The sequence below is a fragment of the Mustela erminea genome, chromosome X (assembly GCF_009829155.1).
Source record: "Mustela erminea isolate mMusErm1 chromosome X, mMusErm1.Pri, whole genome shotgun sequence".
In the NCBI taxonomy this organism is placed as follows: Eukaryota; Metazoa; Chordata; class Mammalia; order Carnivora; family Mustelidae; genus Mustela; species Mustela erminea.
In genome coordinates, this window is record NC_045635.1 from 110,679,052 (window position 1) to 110,698,385 (window position 19,334).

The 19,334-nt window shown below is 39.2% G+C and overlaps 1 pseudogene; it reads right to left on the reverse strand.

Annotated features, from left to right (window-relative positions):
* Positions 1–9,103: 9,103 nt before the first annotated feature.
* Positions 9,104–10,228, reverse strand: LOC116582359 (annotated as a pseudogene).
* Between the last annotated feature and the right edge of the window lie 9,106 nt (positions 10,229–19,334).

Genomic DNA, 19,334 nt, shown 5'->3' on the forward strand with positions numbered 1-19,334 from the left:
TGGACATGGGAAATCATATATGACCTTTGAAGAAAGAATGATTCATTCTTTTTCCTGGTTTGAAGCTATGCTCTCCCTTTGGCTACTGCCTTGCTATTATCACCTCCAATCAGGTACAGAGGAGTAGCAACATCTTATCCAAGACCTTGCTTCTCCCTGCTTGGGATTTCCCACTCACATGAGCTGTATGGTTTGGAAAATGCCTTGCTTGTATTCCTGGAGCCTGAGACTAGAACATCACAGGCTTAATGTTGAAAGATATTACACGTGGTATTTGTGTCTTGTGAGTAAGGAAGTGGAGGTCATATCCTCCAGTTAAGAAGTATTTTAATTGCTCTACCCACTGGATCTTTTTTTTTTTTTAATAGTCAGATAATTTTTTTTTCATATGTACTTTTTTACTCTATTAACTTGGGATTTATTCTAGAGGTAATAGGGAATTATTGAAGGGTTCTGAGAGACTCTTTGATTTGTGGGTCAATGTCTTCCATCAACTTTGGACAATTCTTTTTAATAAAACTGAGTTGCAAAGTTTCCCAAAGTTTTCTCCTGTTAGTGGTCATTGCTATTGCTTCTTATTTACTCCACTGGATAAATAAAGACCTACTGCCTGGCATTAAATGTAAGTTTTACTAGTAGCGGCATTTTTTTTCATGAAATATCTTTTTGTGTAACATTATATTATTGAGCTCCCACAACAATCCAGAAAGAAACTGTGATTACCTCTGGGTTATGTAGGAGGAAACTGAGGCAATTTTGTTTTTGGATTGATCAGAAGATCAAGTTAAAAATAAATATATATTGTTGGACAAACCAAAGAACTCTCAACACTCAAGAGAATACCTATTGGAGGTAGGTGGAAGGGAGGGTAGGTAGATGTAGGGTTTTCAATGCTGGCAATTATCAAATAGAATGGAAATAGCCATTTATCCAAATGGTTTAGACTAACGATTCCCAGCATGTTCCATGTTATGACACATTATTTTTTTTCTAATTTTACTAATTCCCTAAAGCAATATGTGGGTTCATAAAAGTAATTAAAGTAGAATTAAATATTATGTTAATTAAACATTGCTTTAAATGAATTTTAAATGATGTGAATTGGTCTTACTCCTTGGGATAACTGTAAATTGTCTATCCTGATTTTACGACAACCCAGATTATTATTAGGAGTTGAAACTAGACGGCTGAACCAAAATATGTATCAGATCCCTGAGTTTGTACCTTAGGAAGTCTGTCCCAGATGAATTTTGGGAGTTATGGAAAGAAATTCCAGTGTGCTGGTAAAGTTCCTTCTAAGAATAACTGACACTCCTCAGGTTTACCTTTATTTTTAGCCCTTTTCTTTGGAGTACTCATACTCTTCTGTACTATTGCTGTAGTAGGGAAACTGGCTAGTCATCTTCATTGGGGTCATCCCCATTTATCTCTCTGTCCTGCTTAGATTTCTCCATTCACTGTGCACATGGCCAGGGTCTTGTCCAACCTGTTCTCCAAGCACAAGGGGGACCATCAACTCCAGTGTCTTTACCAGTCTGTACATTCTACCTTCTGTTCTGCAACTTCCACTACGGACCACTTTTGTGATATTCCTCTTTTGGTGGAGCTGGTATGCTTTCCTCCTTCTCTGTGACTTGAAAGCCTTTAATTCCCTGCACTGCATCCATAAATATTCATCATCCTCATCATCCTCAGAAAGTTCTTGGCTCCAGGGCAAGCACAAGGCTTTCTTACTCTGGCCTCCCTCTTGATTGCTCTCAGCCTAGGTTACAGAACTAGGACTCTTTTCTGCTTTCCCACCTCTATCTGTGGGATGGACACTCACTGAGTTGGCACAGGATAGTTTTATTGCTCTACACCAAGATATTATGCACATTAAACTCCAAAATCTGAGGGAAAATGGTAAATTCTTTCAGAACATCAGCCCTTTCTTTTCTCTACCCGTTCAAATGGAAGTTTCATTTAAGGCCTTTGTGTTCACATGAGATTTGATCATAGGAGTTAATTTTTCCTGGTAACTTCATTTAGTCTGGCCTCCTATTTATGCATTTAACAAAATCCAGTCAGATTCCAAATTATGTATTTTATTTCTTTCTTTAAGCACATTGATAGAAGCTATTGTTAGCTATATGCTCTTTGTATCAGTCCTTTCAAAGTTCTTACTGAAACTGAAAAATCCTAGAAGGGAACACAGACAATAACCTCTTTGACATCAGGCACAGAAACTTCTTTCTAGATATGTCTCCTGAGGGAAGGGAAATAAAAGCAAAAATAAACTATTAGGATTACATCAAAGCAAAAAGCTTCTGCACAGTGAAGGAAACAATCAACAAAACTAAAAGGCGACCTTCCAAACGGGAGAAGATATTAACAAATGACATATTAATAAAGGGTTAGTATCCAAAATATATAAAGAATTTATAAAACAACATACAAAAAAGGAATAATTCAATTAAAAAATGGGAAGAAGACATGAACAGACATTTTTCCAAAGAAGACATCCAGATGGCAAACAGACATGTGAGAAGGTGTTCAATATTACTTATCCTCAGAGAAATGGAAATCAAAACTATGATGAGATATCACCTCACACCTGTCAGAATGGCAAAAAAAAAAACCACACACAAGAAATAACAGGTGTTGGCAAGGATTCAGAGAAAGAGAGAACCCTCTTGCACTGTTGATGGGAATACAAACTGTTGCAGCCACTGTGGTAAAGAGGATGGAGGTTCCTCAAAAACTTAAAAGTAGAACTACCCTCCATGATCCTTCTAGGTATTTACCCAAAGAATACAAAAGTAACAGTTCAAGGGGATATATGCACCCCAGTGCTTATAGCAGCAGTATCTACAATGGCCAAATTATGGAAAGTGTCCATTGACTGATGAATAGATAATGAGGGATGGGTGAAATAGGTAATGGGGATTAAGGAAGGTACCTAATGATGAGCACTAGGGGATGTATGGAAGTGTTGAATCCTTATATTATATACCTGAAAAGAATATTACACTGTAAGTTAACTAACTGGAATTTAAATAAAAACTTAAAAAAAAACAATTAATCATAAGAGTTCATCCATACACTAGAGTATATTTATGGAACCAGTGGACTTGAGGAAGAATGCTTTTTGACATGCATATTTTTTAAAACATAGTTTTAAGTGAAAAGAATATGGTAGAAAATAGTACTACATTATTATTTTACTACAAATACAATTATACACACATGTGCATAGACACATACGCATGTATTAAAAAGCAAAAGACCAAAAGTATGTACACCAAAGTGTTAGTAGTTATCTCTAGGTGCTGATATGTATTTCTCTAGCTTCTTCATATTTTCTAATTTCTCAATATTTAGCATGTAATTCTCTTATAATTAGGAAAAAAGTAATTTTAGATAATTGAATTAGTTATCAGGGTCAACCAGCATATGTGGAAAAGGCGGCAATTCTTAATGAAGACAAATCAACACCTTTATTGTTGGTTTGAATTGAGGTTACATTTTTTTTAAGTAGGAACTTATCTTTAATGCTAAAACACAAGTCAGTGGGACTTTACTGAGCTTGAAATTCATTTTACATATCATTTTTCAGGAAAATATTATAGAGTAAAACCCATTTCTATTTGACTTTTTTCCGTAAGTGCTTAAATATTTTCTTCTCTGAGGCCTATATATTATGCTCCCCAAGAGAAGGGCTTTTATTTCCTTTGGCATGTCTCGCCTCTCTCCCCATTCTCTTCTCTATGCTTCTATACTGCCTAGAATCAGTTTGTACACAGCATGTGAACTCATAAAATATTTATTGATGGACTTGCTTATTTCTATTCTCCATTAATCCCAGCCTAGCCCTGTTCTGAGTATTTTACAAAATAGATTCAGCCTCTTCTGCTGTCATTGCTTAATGCTCTGAGTCTCTGAACTCTACTCGTGTAATGTGAGATGGGTCCCAGCTAGTTCCAGCTTCCAGGACTGCCCCTGACCAGGTCTCTGCAAGAATAGCTGGAGAAGCCCACTCACCAAGTGAAACTGACTGCAGCCCATCTTGAGTGTAGGCTGAGGATGGCGGGTGTGAAGATGTGCTGAGAGCTCCCTGGATAGCAAGGCTCAGCTTCTCTAGCAACTTTGAGTGGCAGATGCAGAAAGAGGTCAATGATTATCTTCTTATAACACCTGAGAAGACAGAGTCACTTCCTTAACTTATAGGTTCTCCTGCACTTAGGATCCCTCATGCCCCCACTGGGAGAAGTCTTGCTCCCTTTAGAAGGACTGGCCTAGGTTCCACTGGCTTTAAATCTTGTTTTGACTCCAAGTCCCCATTGAACATCCATGACCCCAACATTTGGCCTTAGGGCAGCAGGATTGAGATGGGGACACCAGAAATGACCCTGGATAGTCTTTCTCATTAACCCAATAACCAGGAATGACTATTTATAAAACAACGAGGATATCCCCTTCTTGAAAGCTTGTGGGAGAAGCAGCAGAACTAGATGTGAGGACCCCAATGCTGAATTTGATAGTTCTGAGACTGTGTGTTAAGACCTAACACTGATTTCAATGGGTCCTGAGTCTGTGGAAGTAAAAACTGTAAATTCTGCCAGTGACAACTGACTGGGCTCTCTCAGTTTGTGCAAATCTAGTGGAGTTCCCTTAAGCTGGAAAGGTCACTGGAGACTCAAATCTGATTACATGCTGTGCAACCTGGGTAAATACCATTTGGAACACAGCCCTGCAGAAGATCAGGGAAAACAAAGCCCAATGCCTATATTGGATATCTGAAAAATGTGGGATCCTAGGAGCAAAAAATGATAATAAAAAAGAAACTTACTGGGGCGCCTGGGTGGCTCAGTGGGTTAAAGCCTCTGCCTTCAGCTCAGGTCGTGATCCCAGGGTCCTGGGATCGAACCTCATGTTGGGCTCCCTACTTAGCGGAAAGCCGCTTCTTCCTCTCCCTCTGCCTGCCTCTCTGCCTACTTGTGCTCTCTCTCTCTGTCAAATAAATAAATAAAATCTTTAAAAATAAAAACTTACTGGATATATACTATATCTGAAAACCATTCTGACCAATGCACAAGCCATTACCTCATATAAACCTCACAACAACCTTGGGAGTTAGATAATCTTATCCCCATTGTATAGGTGAAGAAACTGAGATATAGAAAACTTAAGTAACTTGTCTATGGTCAAAGAGTTCAGAAGTGAGAGAGGTGGGTCTCAGAGTATGGCAGTCTGATTCAGAGCTTGTACTCATGGACATGTGTTCAGTGTGATGGTACAGGACAGTGCTCAGAATGACCTTGTTCTTGGGGGTTAATGTCACTGTATTAAATTTTTAATAATTTAATAATATGCCCAGTGGTTGCTACAAACCTTCACTCTCAGTAGACTGAGCAAGAGCCTTGGGAGTACTGGGGTTAGACAGCATGCACTACAACATTTCAAAGCTGTTTGCCATAATAGTCATCCTGACCCCAGGGTAGTATTGCCATGGTGCATTTGACATAGGACTCAGTAGAACTGATCCATTGTCCACCCTGACCCAGGTACCTAGCACATCCTGGTACAGAGCTTGTCCTACCCATGGTGGCCATTTGCCCACCATGGGTTGGGGCAGCTGGCCCATGGGAAGAGGATATGCCTAGCTTGATTTATTCACTCTTGACCAAGGTACAATATATCTGTCCAGCAGTTTGTGGGAGGAGGAAACAGGCCAGGGGACCATGCACGTGTGCATTGAGTCACAGGATAGAATCACCAGGCACCTGTGTAGGGCTGCACTTGCCCTGCAAGTATCCTGTGCCTGAGAGGGTGTGATATTACATAGCAAATTGAAAGCATCATAACAGATTGAGAGAGAGACTGCAATAGAAAGGGGAAAACTTTGTATTTGAGTACCTTAAATGGCACTCCTTTTTGCTTTTTGAATACAGGACTTCACATTTACATTTTTGCCAGGGACCTACAAATTATTTGGCCAGTTCTAACTGCAAGGACTGTCTATTACTAAAGTATTTTAGTGTCCCCTGGGGTCCACCACCTGTCACATAGAAATTTTGAAAGATGATGAAGTTATAGCTCTCTCTACTCTTGCTGGAGCTGTTCAGAGGGTAGGAGACATAGCTGCTTGCCAAGGAGATAGATCTTGAGTCAATGTGTGCTGTTCAGTCTAGTCTAATGAGGCCCATTTCATCCCACCCTCTCAGCTGTGTTGTGTCTCAAATCCTGAGAGGGGCCTAAGAAAATATGGTGAGAGATGATAATCTGGGGTATGAATCAGAAGACCTGAATTCTAAATCTGCCTCTGCCACTGACAAACTGAGTGATTTTCAGAATGTTGCTCTCCCTTGGGGACACTGTTTCCTCATATGTGAAAAGAGCAGTTTTGATTAACCTAGTGTTTCCAGACTGTTGTTGAGGTTCTAGAGAGGTGCTTCACAGAGGTAGAGGTGAGTGCTTGGCAATGAAGTTAGAGTTATAAGGAACTCACACTGATTTCAGCTAAGCCTGTCCTACTTTGATGTTTTATATATTTTTGTTCTGCATTTAATTCACTTAAATAATTTCAATGTTTAAAAAAATTAAAACCCCTTATTCTCAATGATCTTTGTGAGCCCTTCTACCTCTGATTTCTGATTCTGAAACTTTAACCTTGAATCCTACAAATAGGATGGTTTTTCTTCCAGGAAGCATCTGCCACGTGCTTGAGAAGAGACAGAAGGACAGAAATCCAGGGAGGACAAGCGTTTGGAGGGCAAGCACCTGGGTGTATAGAGTTGAACAGACAATAAAGAAGAGATTCAGGTTCTCTATTATGGATTGAATGTCAAGCAAAAACCTCCAAAAAACAAGAGATTCAGCTAGAAGCCCATGCTCCAGGAGGTAAGATTTTCTACCTGTCTTCCATTACACAATAGGATATAACAATACTTGGTGGAAAAAATTATCTGGATAAGTAAAAAGGTTAGTTGTGAATGAATTTCAGCTCTACTAATGCTTTTTGAACCTTTACTAGGTACCAGACTCTATGCTAAACCTTGGTTGGGAGATGAAAAATTAACCAAATATGGCTCTATCCTTCTGAAAGTTTTCAGTGTATGTAAGCAAAACAGAAATTCTAAAAAATTCAGAGGATTTTATCATAAGGCCAAGTGTCATAATGTTACAATGGAGGTTAAAAGTGCAACGGGAAACCAGAGTATAAATCCCTACTTCCATCTGAAACTTCAGGAAAAGGTTCGCAGAAAAGATAGGTTTTAAGCTTGGACTTCAAAAAATGGATAGGACTTGGACAGACAAGATATGGAGAGCTTTGCATGCAAAATATAACAGTTTGGAATTTATCTTATCAGTGTGGAGAGTAGAAGGCTGATCTGGTTGGATTTACATTTAAACTACTGTAGTTGTTATGTAAAAAGTAGATTTAATAAGATCCAGGGTGGATTCAGAGAGAAAGAATAAAAGATTATTTTGCTAATCTAGGCAAGAAAGGAGTACATCATGATCTAGGACAGTGTCCTTGAAGAATAAACTACTTCAAGAGTAATTTGGGAGGAAGAATTGGCAGGATTTGGTAACTGATTGAATGTAGGGAGTTGAAGGGGGAGAAAGTGTCAAAGACTAACTTTAGGCTTTGGGTTTAAGAAACCGGGTTGTGTTGTTCACTTACATAGGAAACAAGGGGAAAGGAAGAGCAGGATTAGAAGAGTTCAGTTTTTAAACATTAAGTTTGAAGCGCTTGAGGAACTTTTCAACGGGAGGTTCCATCTGGCAGTTGTATATAAGGATCTGGGCTCTAAGAGGATTAGTTTTATTTGGTAGTAAACCACACTGCCTCACAACTGGGGCTTAGCAGTCTTTGGAAGATGGCTATTAAGGCTAGAACGTTTTGGGGAATAGAGGCAGAAACAAAGCTACCTAAGGGCTCAAATATTGTGTCTGACCTAGGTATAAATAAATACTTCTTTCTGTTTTTCCTTGCAGCCAAAGCCAATTTGATTATTTTTCCCCTAACTAGTTGTTTGATCTTGCTCAGTTTCTCTTCTCTAAGCCTTGGCTTCCTCAACTATAAAAGTATAATAAGTTTTTATAGTCTTCAGGTATAGGATGATATGCTTTATAGATAGCTTGTTGTTCAATATATTTACACAAGATAGTAATATCCACAAATTTCATGCACCTTTTCAAATTCTGAGGGCTAGCCATGGACTAATAAATTAACTCACAACTCACACTTGTGTTGTCTGTTGGTCATATATTCAGGAATACCAATAGGCTTAGCTAGTTTATAATTTGCATACAATAGTCCATTTAGTTTTTACACACACACACACACACACACACACACACACACACACACACATCATTGGTATAATTTAGGCCTAGAGTTTCCACTAATCAATGGTCCATTGTCCCTTACAAAGAATCTTTCAAATCCTACTCTGATTAGCAAACTCAATCTGTTGTTTGGCTTAGCATTACTATCTTTTAAGATTTATCCTTATAAATCTCAATAATTACATATGTGAATTAATATATAGTCTCACATTTTATAGCCTCACAGCGGTAGTGATGGTGCAGCATTTGGAAAACACACATTCAGGAGTCTTCTGAAAGTCATCCTTTCATGAGGATGAAAGATAGGGACTGAACTTAATTCAACCTAAGGGATACCAAGTAAATCCTCCATATAAATACATGAACAGTAAAGCAAAAGTATTTGCATCTCAGTTGCCATTTATGTTTTCTTCTATAATTTATAGTCAAATTACACTATTTTCTAACCTTGTTATCATGGAATTATTTAAACTTATGACTGGGGTTACACCAGTTCACAACTCAAATTGACATATTCATATCCACATACATATTTCCCTCTTTTAAAACATTTCTTATCAGACAGTTGCTTCAGAAAATACACATTGTTTTGGCCATATAACTTCTTACTGTGTTGCCGTTTATCTAAACAACTACTTCTAAACTCTTAGCCAGAGCAATTCAATTGTTCTTAACAAGGCTTCATTTGCAGGCAAGGAAAACACCGTGAATAGAACTGTAAGCAAGTCTTCATAGAACATGTTACATTCTTGAGACACGAAATGGAAGATTAGGGACTCTGCTTCAATATTTTCCATAAAGGAACTTTCACTTCCTGGTTTCTCAAACTTGAGAGTATTTAATGTGGGGATTAACATTGTATAAAACACTGAAACCATTTGATTTCCTGCCTGGGATCCATGTTGAGAGGGCTGCAAGTTAAATACACATAGTTGTTCCATAATATAGGTCAACAGCAGTCATGTGGGAATCACATATAGAGAAAGCTTTTTCTTTGCCAGAAGCTGAAGGAATTCCCAGGATCGTCATGAGGACAGATACGTAGGCGACAAGGATCACCACAATGGAGGTGACCAGGGTGAATCCCCCACAGCCAATAACCAGTATCTGGGTGACCCAGGGGTCTGAGCAAGCCAGTACCAATAGTGGAGGAATGTCACAGAAGAAGTGGGGAAGGACACGTGGTTGACAGAATGATAGTTGTGTGATGGAAGTTGTCACAGAAACCATGTTAACTAATCCTCCAAAGTAGCATCCTGCTATCATGAGGAGACAACACACTCTAGACATGGTGATAGGGGAGAGCAGTGGGTGACAGGTGGCAGTATAGTGGTCATAAGCCATGGAAGCCAAAAGGTTGCATTCAGCAGAGGCAAAGATTATGAACAAGCCCTTTTGAGCTATGCATCCAAGGAAAGAAATGGCCTACAATTTAGATAACAAATTTGCTAAAGTCTTTGGGATTGTAATGGAAGAGAAACAGACATGAAGAAGGAAAAGGGGGTGCCTGGGTGGCTCAGTGGTTTAAAGCCTCTGCCTTTGGCTTGGGTCACTATTCCAGAGTCTTGGGATCGAGCCCCCAATCAGGCTTTCTGCTCAGCAGGGAGCCTGTTTCCCCCTCTCTCTCTGCCTGCCTCTCTGCCTACTTGTGATCTCTGTCAAATAAATAAATAAAATCTATAAAAAAAAAAAAAGAAGGGATAGGTTAGAGGAAAAAAAAGTGCATGGAAGTATGGAGGCAGGGACTGATTCTGATCAGGATTACCAGGCCTAGATTCCCCAACACAGTGACAATATAAATGATAAGGAAGACTCCAAATAGCAGGACTCCAAGCTGAAGGTTGTCTGCCATGCCAAGAAAGATGAAGTCAGTCACCTTGAATGAATTCTCCATCCACACAAGCTGGATATTATTCTTGACCAGTTAAGAGCTCTTTAGACATGCTTTAGTTGAGGAAATAATGGGAAACTGGATGATATGGGTAAAAGAGTCCCACTCAAAACATATCAATCCACAACACTCTCCAGCCCTTCCCCTCATCTATATTCTCACTTTATTTTTTAATATTTTATTTTATTTTTTTCAGTGTTTCAGGATTCATTGTTTATAGACCACACCCAGTGTGCCATGCAAAACGTGCCCTTCTTAATACCCACCACCAGGTTCACCACCCCACCCTCTTCCCCTCCAAAATCCTGTTTGTTTCTGAGTCTACAGTCTCTCATGCTTCAGTCCCACCTCCAATTTCCCCAATTCACTTATCCTTTCCTTCTCCTAATGTCCCCCATGTTATTCCTCACGCTCCACAAGTAAAACCATATGATAATTGACTTTCTCTGCTTGACTTACTTCACTCAGCATAATCTCTTCCAGTCCCATCCATGTTGATACAAAAGTTGGGTATTCATCCTTTCTGATGGAGGCATAATATTCTATTGTATATATAGACCATATCTTCTTTCTTTCTTCTCTCTCTTTCTTTCTTTCTTCTCTTTCTTTCTTCCTTTCTTCCTTCCTTCCTTCCTTTCTTTCTTTCTTTCTGTTGAAAGGCATCTTGACTCTTTCCAAAGTTTGGCGACTGTGGCCATTGCTACTATGAACACTGGGGTACATATGGCCCTTTCTTTCACTACATCTGTTATCTTTGGGGTAATCTTTGGAAGATACGCAATGAACTACATAACCAGACAACTCCCCCCCTTTAGTAATTGTGACATTATTTCTGAAACAGTGGAAGTCATCAATACTTACTATTCTGCTTGAACAGTAGAGGGTTTTCTAGAACCTTGATCATTTCTTTACCAGAGATTGTTGCAGAATCAGAATGCCCCTTAATGGCCATCAGAAACCTAAGCCAAGTCTGAAGGTACCATTTGGATCCCGTGAGTGAAAAACAAAAGGATTCATGCAGCTCCTAGCTGATCATCAGCTTACTGATTCCTTTAACCATGTTTGGGGCAAAGGCAATGCAGCTGTGCAAAACCAAATATGAATTCCACAAAGATTTGTTCATTCCACAAAGACTTGTTGGTCAGGTCCATCTAAGCAAAGGGTCAGGTCACAAAATGGTTGGAGTTAGATGGTGCTAACTCCAACCATGGACTCTATCTCTCTCTATTGCAGTCACAGGGTATCTCTAATGGTGGCTTACTGCCTCATGCAAATACCTGGATTTTGCCCTGGATGAAGCACCAGATAAGAGAAGGCCTAAGTCCTTGCAGCTCCATCTCTATCTATAGACTCTAAATTTAGAGTCCCTGTGTTTCACTGGATGGTCATCAGTGAGGGGTGTGTAGAAGGGAACCTGTATTTAGTGAAACGTTGGACAAGCAGACCTTGGAGGGTTCTCCCAACTTTGATTAAAAAGAAAAACATGTGTGAGACAACTGAGTGGCTCAATTAGTTAGGCAACCAACTCTTTTGATTTTGATTCAGGTCATGATCTCAGGGTCCTGGGAGTGAACTCTGTGTTGGCTTCACACTCAGCGGGGAGTCTACTTGAGGATTCTCCCTCTCCCTTTCTCTCAGTCCCTCCCCTCTCCAATTAAAAAAAAATAAAAAATAAAAAAAAAAGAAGAAGAAGAAAAGAAAAAGAAGAAAGACATGTGTGATTCAAATCACCAGAAAATACAGGTTCTTTATTTGGTATAGTAGTTAAGATATCCAATCCTGGAGACATATGGACCTATTTGAATCCTAGCATAGGATATCACTGGTTCTGTGACTTAGGACTTAACCAATCTAAGCTTTAGTTTACTAATCTGTAAAAGAAGAACACTATATGACCTATGTCATGGGGCAATAGTAAAGATTGAATGAAATATTGTAAGTAAAGCACTCAGCACATATCAGGTGCTCACTGAATTCTACTTTCTTCATTCCTTCATGAGCATGTCTACCTCTGTATTCATTATTTTTTTCACTCCGTTTCACCAAATGCAAGTGGAGATATTGTATGTGCACACTACCACCATTTTAGATCAACAGAAGTGAATTCTAGGAAGACTGGCTAAAATATAATTTTCAATGCTCCACTCTCTAACCATATCTCAGACCACACATGCATGCACACATGCACTCTCACACACACTTTGACCAGAGCAGATGAAAGAAGCATTTTTTACTTGTGATAATAATTCATTCTTATTACTCTATCCTAACTGTTGGAGTTGATTTCTGCTGCTGTTGCTACTGCTGCTACTGTTGCTGCTGCTCAGCACAGCAGCCTGCCCAGGGGAACACTGAATAACTTAGGCCTCTAAATATGGAGATGAGAAGAGAAAATACTGGGATGAATGCAGGTAATGGAAAAAACACTGTTTTCAGTGACAAAAGACATGAGTTCTAGTCCTGGCACTAATTTGTATTGTTTTTCCATGGAGAATCCACATAACCTCTTCCAGCCCCTTATTTTCTCATCTTGAAAACAGAAAAAACAATACCCACTATGCCTCTCTTTTTGGGTTGGCAGGAAGATCAAATAAGATAATGAATGTGAAAGCACTCTGTAAACTCTGAAGGGTGATACAATACACATGGAACGGATCCCTATTATTATTCCATCATGGAAGGTGGGAGAGGGAGGAGGAATGCATCAATATGATCATTTTCTGCTGTGTGCTCCGGCTCCTGCTTACAGAGCTGCACTCTTTGCCCTCCCACTCACCCCCCTACACACACATCATCTGCTCTGCCTCTCTACTGTGAAAGTTTCAGCCTGTGAAGATTTAAACAAACAGCTCTTGACTGCTCACGTACCTTGAATCATAAAAAAGACAGGTTTTCAATGTTAGCTTCATGTTATTGTATCATTTTAAAAATTTTCCCATTTTAGGATACATCTGTTCCTTGACATGTACATGTACTGTAGGCATTCAATAAATATTAGTTGAATGGATAAATGACTATTATTCTTTAGAACATGACAAAATCTTTTTTTCCTTAAAATAAGATTGAATTTCTTTTTCTTCCCAAAGGAAATAACCATAAAAAATTAAGACTTTATTAAGGAAATGATTTTATATACCCCATCTACACATGCCACTGCATGTGTCAATATTGCATCCAGAATTGGCATATTATTAACTTGGCCAATGTGTCTTGTATATCTACTTACTGGAAATAATCAGGCACTCTTTTATTTGTTGAAGAAATAAACTTTTATGTTTAAAAAGTGCATTAATGCATTTATCCCTAGAGGCATGTAAATTTACAGTAACGGTTCTTTAAAAACTTTTTTTTTTTTTTGATTACCCTTCTTTTCAGTTTTTTGGTTATGCAGTTCTCTGGGTATCTTTCAAAAATAGCACAACATTTAGCATTTATACAAAGGTTCACTTATTTAGTTATTCAATACAATTTCAGGAGTGTTTAATAAACACAATCTTCCAAAACATCATATATTTCAACCCAACCATTTCCAGATGAAGAAACAGAAGTTCAAAGAGGTTAAGTGACTTGTCTAAGGTCTCACAGTGAATTAGTGGCAGAAATAGTGTTGGAATCCAGACCTTCTGACCTAATTCAGTAACCTTTCCACATCACTATCTTGCTTTCCTTTTAATTTGTTTTCTGCAGTTATTCTGGATGGGACTTTCACCTTTGGTACACTTATTTTTCCAGTAATAGATTAAAAGTCATCCTCTGTCACCATATTTGAGCTATATGGTCTTGAGCAGATAGCTTGCTCTTTCTGGGTCCTAGTTTCTTCATCAATAAAATAAAGCAGCTAGAACAGGTGCCTCTGAGGCCCTTTTCAGCTTTGAGCTCTAATTTCCCATGGCTCTGTGATTTAAAATGTACACGGATCATTGGTCATTCTCAATATCTGATGGAGGGAAGTTGAAAGAGCAAATTTATTTAGATCCATGAGTCTATGTTATACAAAATACTCTATTTTACTCTGTTCTTTCAGCCCTCACAGTGTGAGAAATGTCATATTGGTGTTTTGTCTCTATGGAAGGCACTGAGGGCCATTGAGGCAAAAGTACTGGAGAGATATTTTCCAAACTTCCTAAACACCTTAAGGCAGAGAGAACTTGGACAAACATTGGGTCAAAGCATCCAAGTTATATCATATCCTAACCGTATGATCTCTAACTGCTCAACATCTCTACTATCAGTTCCCGTATTTAAAATGGAATATTACCTAACTTTAATGGCTGTTTGAAGATTAAATAAGAAAATAATATAGAAAGTGCTTAACAAAGATGTAGGTGTTTAATAAATGTTGTTTTGCTTCTGCTTAAAAGTCCATTTTTTATTTCACAATTTTACATATATGAAATGTCCAGACTAGGCAAATCTGTAGAGGAACTGGTATATAAGGAGGAGTCAAGATGGCGGAGAAGTAGCAGGCTGAGACTACTTCAGCTAGCAGGAGATCAGCTAGATAGCTTATCTAAAGATTGCAAACACCTGCAATTCCATCGGCAGATCGAAGAGAAGAAGAACAGCAATTCTGGAGACAGAAAAACAACCACTTTCTGAAAGGTAGGACCGGCGGAGAAGTGAATCCATAGCAACAGGAAGATAGACCCCGGGGGGAGGGGCCGGCTCCCGGCAAGCGGCGGAGCAACGGCGCACAAAATCAGGACTTTTAAAAGTCTGTTCCGTTGAGGGACATCGCTCCAGAGGCTAAACCAGGGCAAAGCCCACGCGGGTTCAGTGTGGCCTCAGGTCCCGCAGGGTCACAGAAGGATCGGGGGTGTCTGAGTGTCGCAGAGCTTGCGGGTATTGGAACGGGAAAGCCGGCTACAGAGACAGAGCCGACAGTAAGCTCACAGCTCGGTGTTACCTTGAACCGGTCGCAGGCTCGGTGAGCTCGGAGCGCGGCCGGAGGTCAGGCAGAAGGGAGTAACTGGGCGCTGTTCTCTGAGGGCGCACTGAGGAGTGGGGCCCCGGGCTCTCGGCTCCTCCGGGCCGGAGACCAGGAGGCCGCCATTTGTATTCCCGTCCTCCGGAACTCTACGGAAAGCGCTCAGGGAACAAGAGCTCCTGAAAGCAAACCCGAGCGGATTACTCACCCCGGCCCCTGGTAAAGGCGGTGCAATTCCGCCTGGGGCAAAGACACTTGAGAATCACTACACCAGGCCCCTCCCCCAGAAGATCAACAAGAAATCCAGCCGATACCAAGTTCACCTACCAAGGAGTGCGGTTTCAATACCAAGGAGAGCAGCAGAATTCCAGAGGAGGAGAAAGCAAAGCACAGAACTCAAGGCTTTTTCCCAGTGATTTTTTTTAGTCTTGCAGTTAATTTAATTTTTTTCTTTTTTTTTTTTTTTGTTTTTTCTCTCGCCTTCTGGTAAAAATTTTTTTTAACTTTTACCTTTTTATTTTTTAACGTTTTTTAAACAGTTTATCTAATATATATATATTTACTTTTTTATATTTTTCTTATTTGTTTTCTTTTTTTTTAACTCTTTTCTTTTTTTTCTTTTTTCTTTTTTTTTCTTTCTCCCTTTTTGAACCTCTTTTTATCCCCTTTCTCCCCCCTCACGATTTGGGATCTCTTCTAATTTGGTTAAAGCATAGTTTCCTGGGGTTGTTGCCACCCTTTTAGTATTTTCCTTGCTCCTTCATATACTCTTATCTGGACAAAATGACAAGACGGAAAAATTCAACACAAAAAAAAGAACAAGAGGCAGTACCGAAGGCTAGGGACCTAATCAATACAGACATTGGTAATATGTCAGATCAAGAGTTCAGAATGACAATTCTCAGGGTTCTAGCCGGGCTCGAAAAAGGCATGGAAGATATTAGAGAAACCCTCTCGAGAGATATAAAAGCCCTTTCTGGAGAAATAAAAGAACTAAAATCTAACCAAGTTGAAATCAAAAAAGCTATTAATGAGGTGCAATCAAAAATGGAGGCTCTCACTGCTAAGATAAATGAGGCAGAAGAAAGAATTAGTGATATAGAAGACCAAATGACAGAGAATAAAGAAGCTGAGCAAAAGAGGGACAAACAGCTACTGGACCACGAGGGGAGAATTCGAGAGATAAGTGACACCATAAGACGAAACAACATTAGAATAATTGGGATTCCAGAAGAAGAAGAAAGAGAGAGGGGAGCAGAAGGTATACTGGAGAGAATTATTGGGGAGAATTTCCCCAATAGGGAACGAGCATCAAAATTCAGGAGGTTCAGAGAATGCCCCTCAAAATCAATAAGAATAGGCCCACACCCCATCACCTAATAGTAAAATTTACAAGTCTCAGTGACAAAGAGAAAATCCTGAAAGCAGCCCGGGAAAAGAAGTCTGTAACATACAATGGTAAAAATATTAGATTGGCAGCTGACTTATCCACAGAGACCTGGCAGGCCAGAAAGAGCTGGCATGATATTTTCAGAGCACTAAACGAGAAAAACATGCAGCCAAGAATACTATATCCAGCTAGGCTATCATTGAAAATTGAAGGAGAGATTAAAAGCTTCCAGGACAAACAAAAACTGAAAGAATTTGCAAACACCAAACCAGCTCTACAGGAAATACTGAAAGGGGTCCTCTAAGCAAAGAGAGAGCCTACAAGGGGTAGATCAGAAAGGAACAGAGACCATATAAAGTAACAGTCACCTTACAGGCAATACAATGGCACTAAATTCATATCTCTCAATGGTTACCCTGAATGTTAATGGGCTAAATGCCCCTGTCAAAAGACACAGGGTATCAGAATGGATAAAAAAACAAAACCCATCTATATGTTGCCTCCAAGAAACTCATATAAAGCCTGAAGACACCTCCAGATTTAAAGTGAGGGGGTGGAAAAGAATTTACCATGCTAATGGACATCAGAAGAAAGCAGGAGTGGCAATCCTTATATCAGATCAATTATATTTTAAGCCAAAGACTATAATAAGAGATGAGGAAGGACACTATATCATACTCAAAGGGTCTGTCCAACAAGAAGATTTAACAATTTTAAATACCTATGCCCCCAACATGGGAGCAGCCAACTATATAAACCAATTAATAACAAAATCAAAGAAACACATCAACAATAATACAATAATAGTAGGGGACTTTAACACTCCCCTCACTGAAATGGACAGATCATCCAAGCAAAAGATCAGCAAGGAAATAAAGGCCTTAAACGACACACTGGACCAGATGGACATCACAGATATATTCAGAACATTTCATCCCAAAGCAACAGAATACACATTCTTCTCTAGTGCACATGGAACATTCTCCAGAATAGATCACATCCTCGGTCCTAAATCAGGACTCAACTGGTATCAAAAGATTGGGATCATTCCCTGCATATTTTCAGACCACAATGCTCTAAAGCTAGAACTCAACCACAAAAGGAAGTTTGGAAAGAACCCAAATACATGGAGACTAAACAGCACCCTTCTAAAGAATGAATGCGTCAACCGGGAAATTAAAGAAGAATTGAAAAAAATCATGGAAACAAATGATAATGAAAATACAACGGTTCAAAATCTGTGGGACACAACAAAGGCAGTCCTGAGAGGAAAATATATAGCGGTTCAAGCCTTTCTCAAGAAACAAGAAAGGTCTCAGGTACACAACCAAACCCTACACCTAAAGGAGCTGGAGAAAGAACAAGAAAGAAACCCTAAGCCCAGCAGGAGAAGAGAAATCATAAAGATCAGAGCAGAAATCAATGAAATAGAAACCAAAAAAACAATAGAACAAATCAGCGAAACTAGGGGCTGGTTCTTTGAAAGAATTAATAAAATTGATAAACCCCTGGCCCGACTTATCAAAAAGAAAAGAGAAAGGACCCAAATAAATAAAATCATGAACGAAAGAGGAGAGATCACAACTAACACCAAAGAAATACAAACTATTATAAGAACATACTATGAGCAACTCTACGCCAATAAATTTGACAATCTGGAAGAAATGGATGCATTCCTAGAAACATATAAACTACCACAACTGAACCAGGAAGAAATAGAAAGCCTGAACAGACCCATAACCAGTAAGGAGATTGAAACAGTCATTAAAAATCTCCAAACAAACAAAAGCCCAGGGCCAGACAGCTTCCCAGGGGAATTCTACCAAACATTTAAAGAAGAACTAATTCCTATTCTCCTGAAACTGTTCCAAAAAATAGAAATGGAAGGAAAACTTCCAAACTCATTTTATGAGGCCAGCATCACCTTGATCCCAAAACCAGACAAGGATCCCATCAAAAAAGAGAGCTATAGACCAATATCCTTGATGAACACAGATGCGAAAATACTCAACAAAATACTAGCCAATAGGATTCAACAGTACATTAAAAGGATTATTCACCACGACCAAGTGGGATTTATTCCAGGGCTGCAAGGTTGGTTCAACATCCGCAAATCAGTCAATGTGATACAACACATCAATAAAAGAAAGAACAAGAATCATATGATACTCTCAATAGATGCTGAAAAAGCATTTGACAAAGTACAGCATCCCTTCCTGATCAAAACTCTTCAAAGTGTAGGGATAGAGGGCACATACCTCACTATCATCAAAGCCATCTATGAAAAACCCACCGCAAATATCATTCTCAATAGAGAAAAACTGAAAGCTTTTCCGCTAAGATCAGGAACACGGCAGGGATGTCCATTATCACCACTGCTATCCAACATAGTACTAGAGGTCCTAGCCTCAGCAATCAGACAACAAAAGGAAATTAAAGGCATCCAAACCGGCAAAGAAGAAGTCAAATTATCACTCTTCGCAGATGATATGATACTATATGTGGAAAACCCAAAAGACTCCACTCCAAAACTGCTAGAACTTATACAGGAATTCAGTAAAGTGTCAGGATATAAAATCAATGCACAGAAATCAGTTGCATTTCTCTACACCAACAGCAAGACAGAAGAAAGAGAAATTAAGGAGTCAATCCCATTTACAATTGCACCCAAAACCATAAGATACCTAGGAATAAACCTAACCAAAGAGGCACAGAATCTATACTCAGAAAACTATAAAGTACTCATGAAAGAAATTGAGGAAGACACAAAGAAATGGGAAAATGTTCCATGC